Raw genomic sequence first — 11695 nt, 5'->3', positions numbered from 1 at the left:
AGGAATATATCAGCCAACGAAAGGTACTTATCAGCCAAGAGACAGAACATATCAGACAACTAAGGAAGCATATCAGCCAACAAAAGGATGAAATCAGCAAAAAAAGCAACAGGTAAGCCAACAAAATAAACATATAAGCCAACAAAATGAACATATAAGCCAACAATTAAAATGTAGATAAGAGTTAACAAAATAAATATATCAGTCAGCTAAAGAAACATATAAGCCAAATGATATCTGATATCAGCCAACAAAAGGAAAAAAAAAATATCAGCAGCTAACAAACGGAATATATTAGCCAACACAAAAACCACATGAAATATATCAGCCAACAATTAAAATATATCAACCAAGTCTCTCGCACCAAATTTGCATGTAGACGTCTGCACCCAATACCTTCTCTTCATATAATACGGTTAAGAGGTTTCAAAATGGTAAAACGGGCAAACAATCAATTAGAGACAATAGTGTCTATTGCTTATATGAGTGTACTTGTATAGTTGTATGCACATTTAAAAGGGGCTAGTAAATTTTGAACTCAAGAGTACTTACATCATATCCCCTTACAATCAACGTATTAAGTATGAACTAATATACAATTAGCTGTCAAGTTCAAGAGTCATTGCTAACCCCACCTCGAATATAAATTAGGCCCCATTAATTGATTTTTATTGTAACGTGATAAGTTGAATTTACTATATATTGGTGACATTTGATATAGTTGTTGTTAATTTTACTTATAGGATAATACTTTCTCTGTTTCTTTTTAGTTAACACGTTTTTTTAGTCATGTTTGTCAATGCACAATTTCAATTATTAATATCTTTAGTTACCAATAAGTAAAAATTATGAAAAATTGATATTTTAAAATTATACATCGTGACGAATCTAATAAGATCTCACATGACTATATTTTTCATTACGTATAAAGCATAAAATACGGTCAAAATAAGTATGTGAATAGTGTTAAACTCAAAAAGTGTCAACTAAAAAAAACAGAAATAGTAGTACAGAGTACTAAACAAAGGTTTGGAAATCAAACGCAAAATTATACGAAGTATTATATGGAATATTAATAAAGATAAGGTCAGTACAACTGTACAAGGTCATCTGAATGATTTATGCACGCCCGTCATCTTTTTGGCGTTGTGAAATGTCCTTATTACCCCTCCTGTTTATAATGAAGATATCATAATTGTTGGTGGTTGGTACATAATACTTGATACAAACTTGATAATCGGTTGTTTTGGTTAAGTGGACATGCTTACGTTTATACTCACTTTGTCTCATAATACTCTTTGTCCTTTTATTATTTATGTATTTTTACAATAATATTATTTACATGATCATATTTTTGTCAATATCTTAATACTTCTCAAAATCTCTTCTCGTTACTTAAAGGTTATTTTTCCATATCCTTGCTTTCTTATTCGATTTGAAAAACACCCACGGGCTCCAATCCCACATCCATCTTTCTAATAAAATAACAACTACTACATGTCCAAACCATCATTTAATTAAAATTTCATTCGTTTTTTTAATTATACCATTTGTCATTTCACGTTTGTCGATACAATACTTTGGCTATTAATATCTTCAATTATACTTAAGTAAAAATAATAAAAAGTTGATTTTTGAAAAGTAGATACTGAGATGAATCTAACGAGATCATACTTGATTATGTTTTTCCTTACAGATAAATCACAAAAAATAGTCAAAAAAAGTTGTGTGAATAATATAAAATTCTAAATGGTGCAATCAAAAACAAATGGAGGAAATATAAGTGCATACATACATCTTTTCCGAACAAAAGGAGTAATACAATTATGTTGGTGTGATTTGGGTGTATTGACACCAAATGAGGGAAGGAGTGATGGAGAAAGCACAATTTTATAAAGGTTGAAGAAGGGGAGAACATCAATAAGGAAAGCTAACAAAAGTTAACCAACATTGATGGCACGTGCTATTTGGTTGGGGGTCTATGATAATGTTAGGTTTGTATGGAGGGAGGTTGACGTTTGAAAGCCACATGTAACTGTTGGCCTTTAGGGTTTAACAATTACAAGAAATTCACTACTTCTTATCATTATCAATCGTAAATTCGTAATACATGCTAATATGTCATCATTAAGGGCAAGCTGGCAACGGATCTTGGAGTGTGGTAGGCATTTTCATTCGACTCTTGTATCTTTTACGTTAGAATATGTCTTGAATCAATTCTTTCGTTTATATTTATTTTTGGGCTCAATTATGTAATTTAACATACTCCGTATTTTAATTATGTAATTTAACACAATATGCGTCAAATTTTTATACATAATAATGATATTGGTTTTTAAACACATCACATACATTAGTATTAAACAATATTACAAGTTATCTTAAGTGTAACGTGCTAAAAAAAACAAAGCTTGAGTTCTTACGAGGATATTTTAGTCATTTATCCGTACTTTTGCTAGGTTACTCGACTTAGACAGCTAAGAATTTGTCTCTATTGTTCCTCTTAACATTTTTATGGCTTTATGTTTATGAAGGAGTGACTCCTAATTTGGGAACCTTTCAATAATTCCTCTATCATTGTTCAATTAGAAATATTGTGCCTCAAGACTCATTTTGTAGGCGTATATAAATTAAGGGTTCATATTTGTAAGAAATATATATATTCACATGTCACATAAGGAAGAGTGGTCCTTTGAAACCTAAAGTCAAATGATTCTTCAAATAAAGGCACATCAAATTCATCTGTATAACTGTATTGCTAAAATGAGAAGAATCATTGTTACTACTAGAAATTACAAAGTGTTATGTTACACCAATTTTAAAAGTGTGAAAAAAGGGAAAATTCTGTACATGATTTATTGGAGAAATAATAGGATTGAAACTTTTCTTGAAAAGGGAAGTCCATAGTTATTACTTTCGGTTATCTTCATCTATACAAATTATACAAGTCCATGATCTATTAATGTTTTGCTTGTAGAGTATGCTCAAGTGTAGACTTAATTAATCATAAGGGAATCTTTGATGATATTCATTTGCTAAACAACACTTTTTAATTTCCAATTAGGAACTAAAACACGTCACTTTACGAACAGATTAGATTAATAACCTTGATTTAGTTTATACTAATCTTTATCCCCTACAGAAAAACCACATTATGAAGCTAGAATAACAATTTCTAAAAGGGTATTGCCCACCAATAATGATATCTTAATTGTATTGTTAGTTTAGCGTAAGTGGAATAATTAAGCAATTAATCAATTAATTAAATGCCGAATGAAAAATTATAAAAATACCTTTTACCTAATGACGTTAAACCACAACCGAACATCTTCCAACAAATGAAAAGAGCCAAATTAAAGGTTATTTTCAATAATACCGCAAAAAGGCCATAATTTGAATGACTTACATTCTAAGACATGATAATATTCATGTAGTATTGATTCAGTTTTCACGAGAGATTGGCTCAAAAAGTTGAAACGATCCTCTCAAAGTTTGATTGAGGTCGTATCTTAAGAAGAAAATTAATCATCATGATTACTAAATCAATTAAACAATAATTAAACAATTATAGTTTTAAATTTAGGGACATAACACAAAAGGTTGTCTATTTCCAAAAGGTACCATTCATGTCATGTCACTCATGAGTGACATGTAGAGCTTATGTTTATTTATCTTATAAAGTAAGTAATAAACAAATCAAAGAAGAAACCTTCTTGTTACATTAATACAAATTTAGTCAACTCCTAATAAATCATGTGAACTAAGCCGTATCATGTTTACGTGCTCTCTTATTGTAATTTTGTCTAAACTTTTTTTGCCATCCGTATCGGACTAATTTGGACCGATTTACATATTTTTCGTATTTAAATATTTCTTTTTTAGTACGTAATTTGGAGTTGTGATTACTAACTATCTAGTCCTAATAATTCTATTTTTAACTTTTAAAAAAGTGTTATAAAATTGAACCTATAAGTTACTAATTTGAAATCAAATGAAATACACACCATAACCATGAAAATTGGAAAATCATGTACGATGCAAGTCCAAATGTAACATATATTTTCATTCTATTATAATGAAAAAGTAGACAAATGAAACTTTGTTCATGCATTGGACTAAACACGTAAAATGATGGATTTAAGTCATTATAAAATCAAATCAGCATATCAAACTTAAGTTATCGATCATATCAAACCAGATTAGACTAGTTGCGCGTCATTAGACCAACTCCTAGCTTACAGGATTAGATAGAATCCATGAACAGAATCCACAGTATGTAAATGAAGATGTAATCATTGGGTGTACAGGAAATTAGTACAAATAAATTGTTGAAAAGAACTTCCCAACTTCCTTCCAACTTCTTTATGGTGAATCTCGTTGCCCACGATGGGGTATATTATACACTGTATTTAGTAACCTATTTATAGGTTAAAGGTCATCTTAATAATATGATGGAAAAAAAACCTAATCTTAGTAAATTATACTGTAGCCCTCTCAAGTTTTGTCTCATACAAAGATAGCAAATCCTACCCCTACCAATATTACATTGAATGATTAAGTTATAATTAAATAAATTAGATTAAATTTTGTCTTCATTAATTAATCGTGTCGGTACTATATTGGTCGATTTCTGGTTGATTGAACATTAAGTCCTCTCCAAATTTCTCACTACAAAACTCATCAGATTATAGGATAATACTCGGTATTATACTTGTATATATACTACCTCTGATTTTAAATCAATGTTAATATTTTATATAATTATAGAAGTACTTGAATTGCTAATACAAGTATAAAACTTTAAAACACTTTTTTGTATTTGTAAAAAGGGGGGTTTTCTTTAAATTTGGCTGCGTGCAAAGCTACCAAAATATATTTAATTTTACAATTTAACATGTGTACATGGCCACACATTAAATAAACTATTGTAAAACTTAGGAAAATTTGTGAACCACTACCATTTACTTTGCACTTTTTGAAAACAACTACCATTTAAGTTGCTTTTTTTAAAACAACTACCATTATTAGAAAATTTGTTTGAGTACCACTACCATTTAACGGCAACAGTTAAAAAAACGGTCTTGTGGGACCCACTTGAACCCTAACCATCCACTACTCCCTACCTGAACCAAACCCCAACCACCCACCAATCCCCTACCTGAACTCAAACCCCAACCACCCACCACTCTCCTACCCAAATCGAACCAGCCACTCACCACTACTCCCCCAACTTGAACCGAACTAAACACCCACCGCGGCACCACTCCCCCACCTGATTATGCGGGTGTGAGTGGGCATTGAGGTTCCGACAGATGGAGGTGAAAGAAGAGGTGATGCGGAGGGGTGGGATTTGGCAACGGAAGGCACGGAGGAGAGAGAATGGGAGTACGTCAAGGTGAAGAGGAAGGAGGGGGGTTTCATGGTGGCTAGTTGAGTTGGTGGTCTTGTGGGGTCAGTGGTGGTGGTGGACTGGTGGGGGAGTGGTGGGTGGTTATGGTTTAATTTAGGTGGGCCCCACAAGACCCTTTTTTTAATAATTATCATTAAATGGTAGTGGTACTCAAACAAATTTTCAAATATCGTAGTTATTTTTAAGAGAAAAAAAAAACTTAAATGGTAGTTGTTTACAAAAAAGTGCAAAGTAAATGGTAGTGATTCACAAAAAATCCTAAAACTTATAAAAAAAAAGTTCATATTTTGAAATTACACATTAAAACAAATCTACAAAATCTCACATGAATCAATTGATTCAAAATAAAGTTACACTCATAAATCCACTATTGATGATTATCAACAGTTAAAAGCCATATACGAAGTATAAATATTCTGAGTACAGTGAAGCTGCAATATATGTTGTTTGGTTCAATTGAGCCTACATATTTAAGGTTAGATAAACAACAAACATCTTTCATTTTATATCATCAATTCTTTTAAAACACGTACTCGATCTATTTCAAATTATGTACTTCTCAATTTCATATAATACCAATTTCATCACCATATATATGTTAATCAAACGAAAGAACCTATTAACTTTGCAAAATAACAATCCCTAATAATACAAGTATAATCTAAGTCAAGGCAAAAAATTTAATAATTTATTCTAGGAAAAAACAGCGGTGTCCTTCTCAAAAGTGGGACTCATTATGAACAGATAAATACATGCGAGGACCAACATTCTCATGGTATGGCTGCCTCCCATGCATCTCCTTTCTGCACATAATTATTTCACTTTCATTATTTTCTTCGTTTATGACACACTTCTTCACTCTTCCTGTTTCTTTTCTTATCACCATCGTATTCAATGCTACCATTATTTAATCAGTTAAATTATATGAGCATACATTTCGTTTTTATTTGTTGAAATTTTTTGTGAGAGAAAAATAATCAAAATTTTTGACCAACAAAAAGAAATGGAGAGAGTAATATTTTTAGCCTTTTTATTATTATTATTATTATTATTATTATTATTATTATTATTATTATTATATGATAGCCTAGCCTAAGTGATCTAATCTAATATCAAGTGTTTGTTTGGCTAGCGAAATAAATAAATAATTCGGAGTACTAATTTGTGTACTAAAATTGTTTTGTTGAAAAAAAAAAAAATCCTTAATGCATGCATAACGTATGAGATATTTTGATTTCCATGATATGCACAAACTTGCTTGTCTAGTCTCCTTAGCTAGAGTTGATCATTGATAATCTTATACTTCCTCCGTTTTTTTTGTTTACACCATTTGACTTTTACACTATTCACAAACTACACTTTGACTAGCTTTTGTAATTTATAGCTACGATAAAATATAGTCAAGTGGGATGTTGTTTGAATCGTCTCAATGTATATTACTTTTTATAATTTTTACAATGTCGAGAATTAGAGATATTAATCGTTAAAATAGTGCGTTGGCAAAAGTGATAAGAGAATGGTGTCAACTAAATAACAACGGAGGTAGTATTAAATAGTGTAACTGTGTAAGATTGGGTGTCTCAAAATTGTGTATTTATGCTAAAACCCGACCAATAAAGGCCTAAAAAGCCCATCCCATTTGGACTAAAGTTCAACCCGTTGTTTGATTATAACTCATAGAGTCATAGATATATTGTGGAACAATCAAGTTGAAGTTTTTCCCACGAGTAGGCGACTAACCAAACAATTGGATTTTTTTTTTTTTTCATTTCCTCTTTCCAATTTCTCCTAATTGGTACAGAGTAATAAATAATCTCACTTTTAATTATTTGATCGTTTCATTACTATAAAAAAAAAAAAAAAAAAAAAAGGGCAATGAGACCTGTTCTAATAGGCCTAAGAGACCACTTTAGAGGCAGTCTCCAAGTCACTGATCTCTTTGATAATGAGACCTTTTTAATAGAACAAGTATCTTTGTAATTAGTAAGAGACCTATTGAGTAAGGTAACAGATCTCTTTCCATGTATATTTATTAAAAAATTAAGAAGGGAAAGAGACATATTATTTAACGTAACAGGTCTTTTCAGTATTATGAAAGAGACCAATTACGACAACTTTTTATGAGATTTGCTTTATATTAAATTAAAATACTTATAATTAAGTTATGTATTGACAAACATAAAATTATTGTCGTTAGCTTTAGCTCGAAATGTGCATTCTCCTCGTTTGAAGAAGAAAAAGTACAGAAAAACAAAACTAAGGAAAAGAAAAGAGAGGGTGTTGGGTATTTAAAGCAAAGAGGGGTGGACTGGTGGAGGGGTGCTTGGCAATTGTGGACAACTTTAGGAGATGGTCCCAAATTTAATGAAAATGACGGCAAAATTAATTATTATAAAAAAAAAAGTATAGTAACAATATAGATTGATTTTGGCACTCGTTATTATTTTTTTTTTTTTCTGAACTAAAAAAAATGATGTAAGTGAATGTGATGTTAAGAGATTATTGATTCAAAGTTTGATGATATAGGAGGTAGATGAATTTAATTGTAATTTCTTTAAATCTTTTTTGAATTAATGGTGGTCCTACTTCTACGTTGTATTTATACATGTGGTAAGGGGTCCACGTGGCGTCCGGCAGGAGGTGGCCAGAGCCACGTGGGAATTGTGGTCCAAAGGGATCAAAGTCACATTTCGAGTAGGCCACGTGACCTCATTAGGCAGGCTGTTTGGCTTTGGAGGGAATAAGATCAAGTTTTTTTTTTTTTGGGAAAAAGTTCAATATAAACAAATTACCTAAAATTACATTAGTACGTTTATGTAATTGAGTTATTATTGGTGTTCGACGTGTCATATAATTAGTTACTATCAAAAATAAAATAAATAAAACTATTAACTATTACTAAAACAAAACATTGCCGACATTATCCAAAACTGTATGTGAATCGCTAAACATCGCCGCAAATTACCATATAAAGCCCACAAATATGACTTGGTGTGACCATTATGCCCATTTTCTAAAATTGAAATAATCTCGGTTTAAAAAATGTGGAGCCGTACTGGCTCGCCGGGGGAGACCGGAGGGCAGGCCGGAGATGCGGGGGACGCCGGAGGTACGTCGTCGTCGACGAAAAACGAGGTAAGTCACCGTTAAAATTCACGGTTTACCGTCGGAGTGGCTCTGGCGCCTAGGATGGACGCCCAAACCGTAGCCTGGACGTCCAAGCCAGACGCCAGAACCACCAGAGTGGCGTCCAGCCCAGACGCCCAGACCACCAGAGTGGCGTCCAGCCCAGACGCCCAGACCACCTGGCCAGGCGCCACTCTACTGGCTGAGGCGGCCCTGCCAGGCGCCAGTCCAGTGGCTGTGGAAGCCCTGGCAGACGCCACCCTTATAAATTAATTTTTTTTTTTTCTTTTTTGATTTTGTTGTTGTTTTTTATTTATTTATTTATTTTTTTAAAAAAAATCGAAAATGATTTTTTAAAAAAATTCGAAATGGGTTTTTTTTAAATTAATTTTGAAAATTCGAAATAGGTTTTTTTAAAATTAAGTTTGAAAATTCGAAATGGTATATTTTTAAATTTAGTTTGAAAATTCGAATTGGGTTTTTATAAAAATTAAGTTTGATTATACATAATTATGCTTTTTTTTGTGTTAATTATGTGTAAATATAGAAATTAAATGTATTATCCGTTAAATGTATTTATTGTAATATATAATTGATGCAGGATTATGGTGGAGACGGAAATGATTACAGTGGGATATTTGGACATGATGGTCCATTCGAAGAAGCTCAACAGGCGATTGATTGGGCAAAACATGTTGCAATTGCAGCTGGATTTTGCTTGGTAGTAGTAACTCATAAATCTCAACGGGATGGTAGAATGGATCGCATTTTGAGATGTGACCGTTATCGCAACAGAGAAGACAGAGATATTCGTACAGCCACTCGGTTTGATACAAAGCGGAAAGGTTGTGACCGGATCCACGAATGGAACACCCTAGCTGCATTTTAGTTTTTCATGTTTACATTCTTCCTATGTAATCTTATTTGTACGTTGCTCTTTTAATGAGAACATTAATCTTTTATATTGTATTGCTTACTGCATTCTATATGTTGCATGGATAAGTTGCGCGGATCCACGAACGGTTATATCAAAATTTAAAAACAGCAATGATAATATGTTTAAGTTGGAAGCTAAAAGAACAATCTAAAATGTTACAAACTTACAACATAATGTCCAATTTAATAAATTAAAACGATAATATTTAAAGTGCTCTATAAATAAAATGACAAAACCATCAGTAATCCCTCCTCGACGACGACTCCCACTGCGCAAGGGTCTGTTCCAGACTATCAACAACAGCTCTCCCTGTTGCACTCATGTTGTCCTTCTCAAGAGAGAGTTTCTGTACGTCCTGCATTATCTTTCCCATCCACTGCATACAACAAAAAACAAAAGATGAAATACAATAACAACATATAAAACTTAATTAAAAGACAACGATAAATATAATATGAGACATACCGCTTCCATGGCAGTAGGCGGTGGCACATAATCATCATCGCTGTGGTCGAGATCTGCGATCAACCTCGAGTGCGAATACCGGTTGAACCATTCCATGTAGTAATGGTCACACATGGGAGGAACCCCAGAGGGCGGCCGCTGCAACTCCGCAGCCCATAAGCGGCCCACCATCGGAAACTGGTCCCACGTCCCGGTCATGATATCCGGCCATTGCACGACGTAGTCCCTCGACGATGCAGGTCGGACCGCCTTCATCGGGCATGCCGGGGGAGGAGGGACAACTTGCAGTGATACCTGTCGCGTCAGCCCGACTCGCAAATCCTAGTTGGCGATACAAATACGCCAACGTAGCCGATCCCCAGGAAAACTGGCCTACACTGTCGGGGTCACACGCCTCTACTATGTCGCGTGGCCTGAGCTTGTTTCCGCCGCTCTTATCCGGAAACAAGGTACATTCGAGGAGTAGAAAAACATAAGCACTCAGCTGTGCGTCGTGCGTCCTACGTGCACTGGGGTACAAACACCGCTGCAACACGGATGCGATCTTCACACCTCCGTGTTCCCAAACACCTAGCGCCTCGGTGTACAGTGCAGCCCTGTCCACCGCCAACAACTCCGCCAGCAAATCTGCCTGATCCGCATCAGCCACAGCACAAAGTCGTTTACCCTCAACACGAATCCCCAGAATGGCCTCGACGTCATGTAACATGATCGTCATCTCACCGAACGGAAGGTGGAAAGAGTTTGTATCCGGCTGCCATCGCTCAATGAAAGCCGTGATCAGCGTACTGTCAATCTTATCGTGCATGGTGGCAGGAACGTGATTCACCCCAGTGCCCTCCAGTCGCTCGAACATCTCGCTCTCCGCCGGCCAAGCCTCAGCCCATGTACGCAAAAAGCTACAAGTCTTTTCCCGGGTATGACATTTCAACAACCCCGTAACTGAAGGCCTCTCCTGGTCCTCCCAAATACGGGCAGCTATGTGTCCTAGAAAGCTAGGAATCACACTCCCGTCAACAGGCCCACCGGGCACCTCACTCCTAACAACCCAAGAATCATTACCGGCCCTCGACCGTTTCCTGCTTGCCCCAGATACAGTGGACGCAGATGATGTGCCAGATCTACTAACAAACCTACCACCCCTACCCTTACGCACCTCCACCATATGTGTCTCGTACATGTCATCAACCCTCTGACTGAATGGACCGTAATCATCATACGGTCCACTGCCATCGTCCACATCCTCATCCTCATTTGCGCCCTCCTCCTGGTCACCCTCCTCAGCATCATCATCGTCATCGTCATCCTCATCCCGACGGTGGATCCGTTCTCTACGAGCTGAGGCCGAAATACCACGGGATCTGACATGTCTATGCCCCGACCTCTCCACTGAATAGCTTCTACTAAGAAGCTCTACATTCTTCCCCGCACCATGACGACCCAGTGAATTCTACACAAAATTTTAAAATATATAAACATACAAAAATTTATACGAAAAATAGCTACCACTACCCAAATCAAATAAACTAAAAACATACTAAAAAATTAACATAATAAAGAAATTAACAAAACACTTAAATAAAAATAATAGAATAAAAAATACACTTAGAAAGGAAATAAAACCAACACAGAAGAATATATATAAACATAAATAATTCATTCCCAATTAAAATAAATTAACTAACCAAAAACAATATCAATAATAAAATTTAAAATAATTAACTAACCAAAAACAATATCAAAGTCACAAAAAAAAT

This window comes from Chenopodium quinoa, unplaced genomic scaffold, assembly GCF_001683475.1.
Source record: "Chenopodium quinoa cultivar QQ74 unplaced genomic scaffold, ASM168347v1, whole genome shotgun sequence".
Lineage (NCBI taxonomy): Eukaryota > Viridiplantae > Streptophyta > Magnoliopsida > Caryophyllales > Amaranthaceae > Chenopodium > Chenopodium quinoa.
This window is presented reverse-complemented; position numbering follows the sequence as displayed.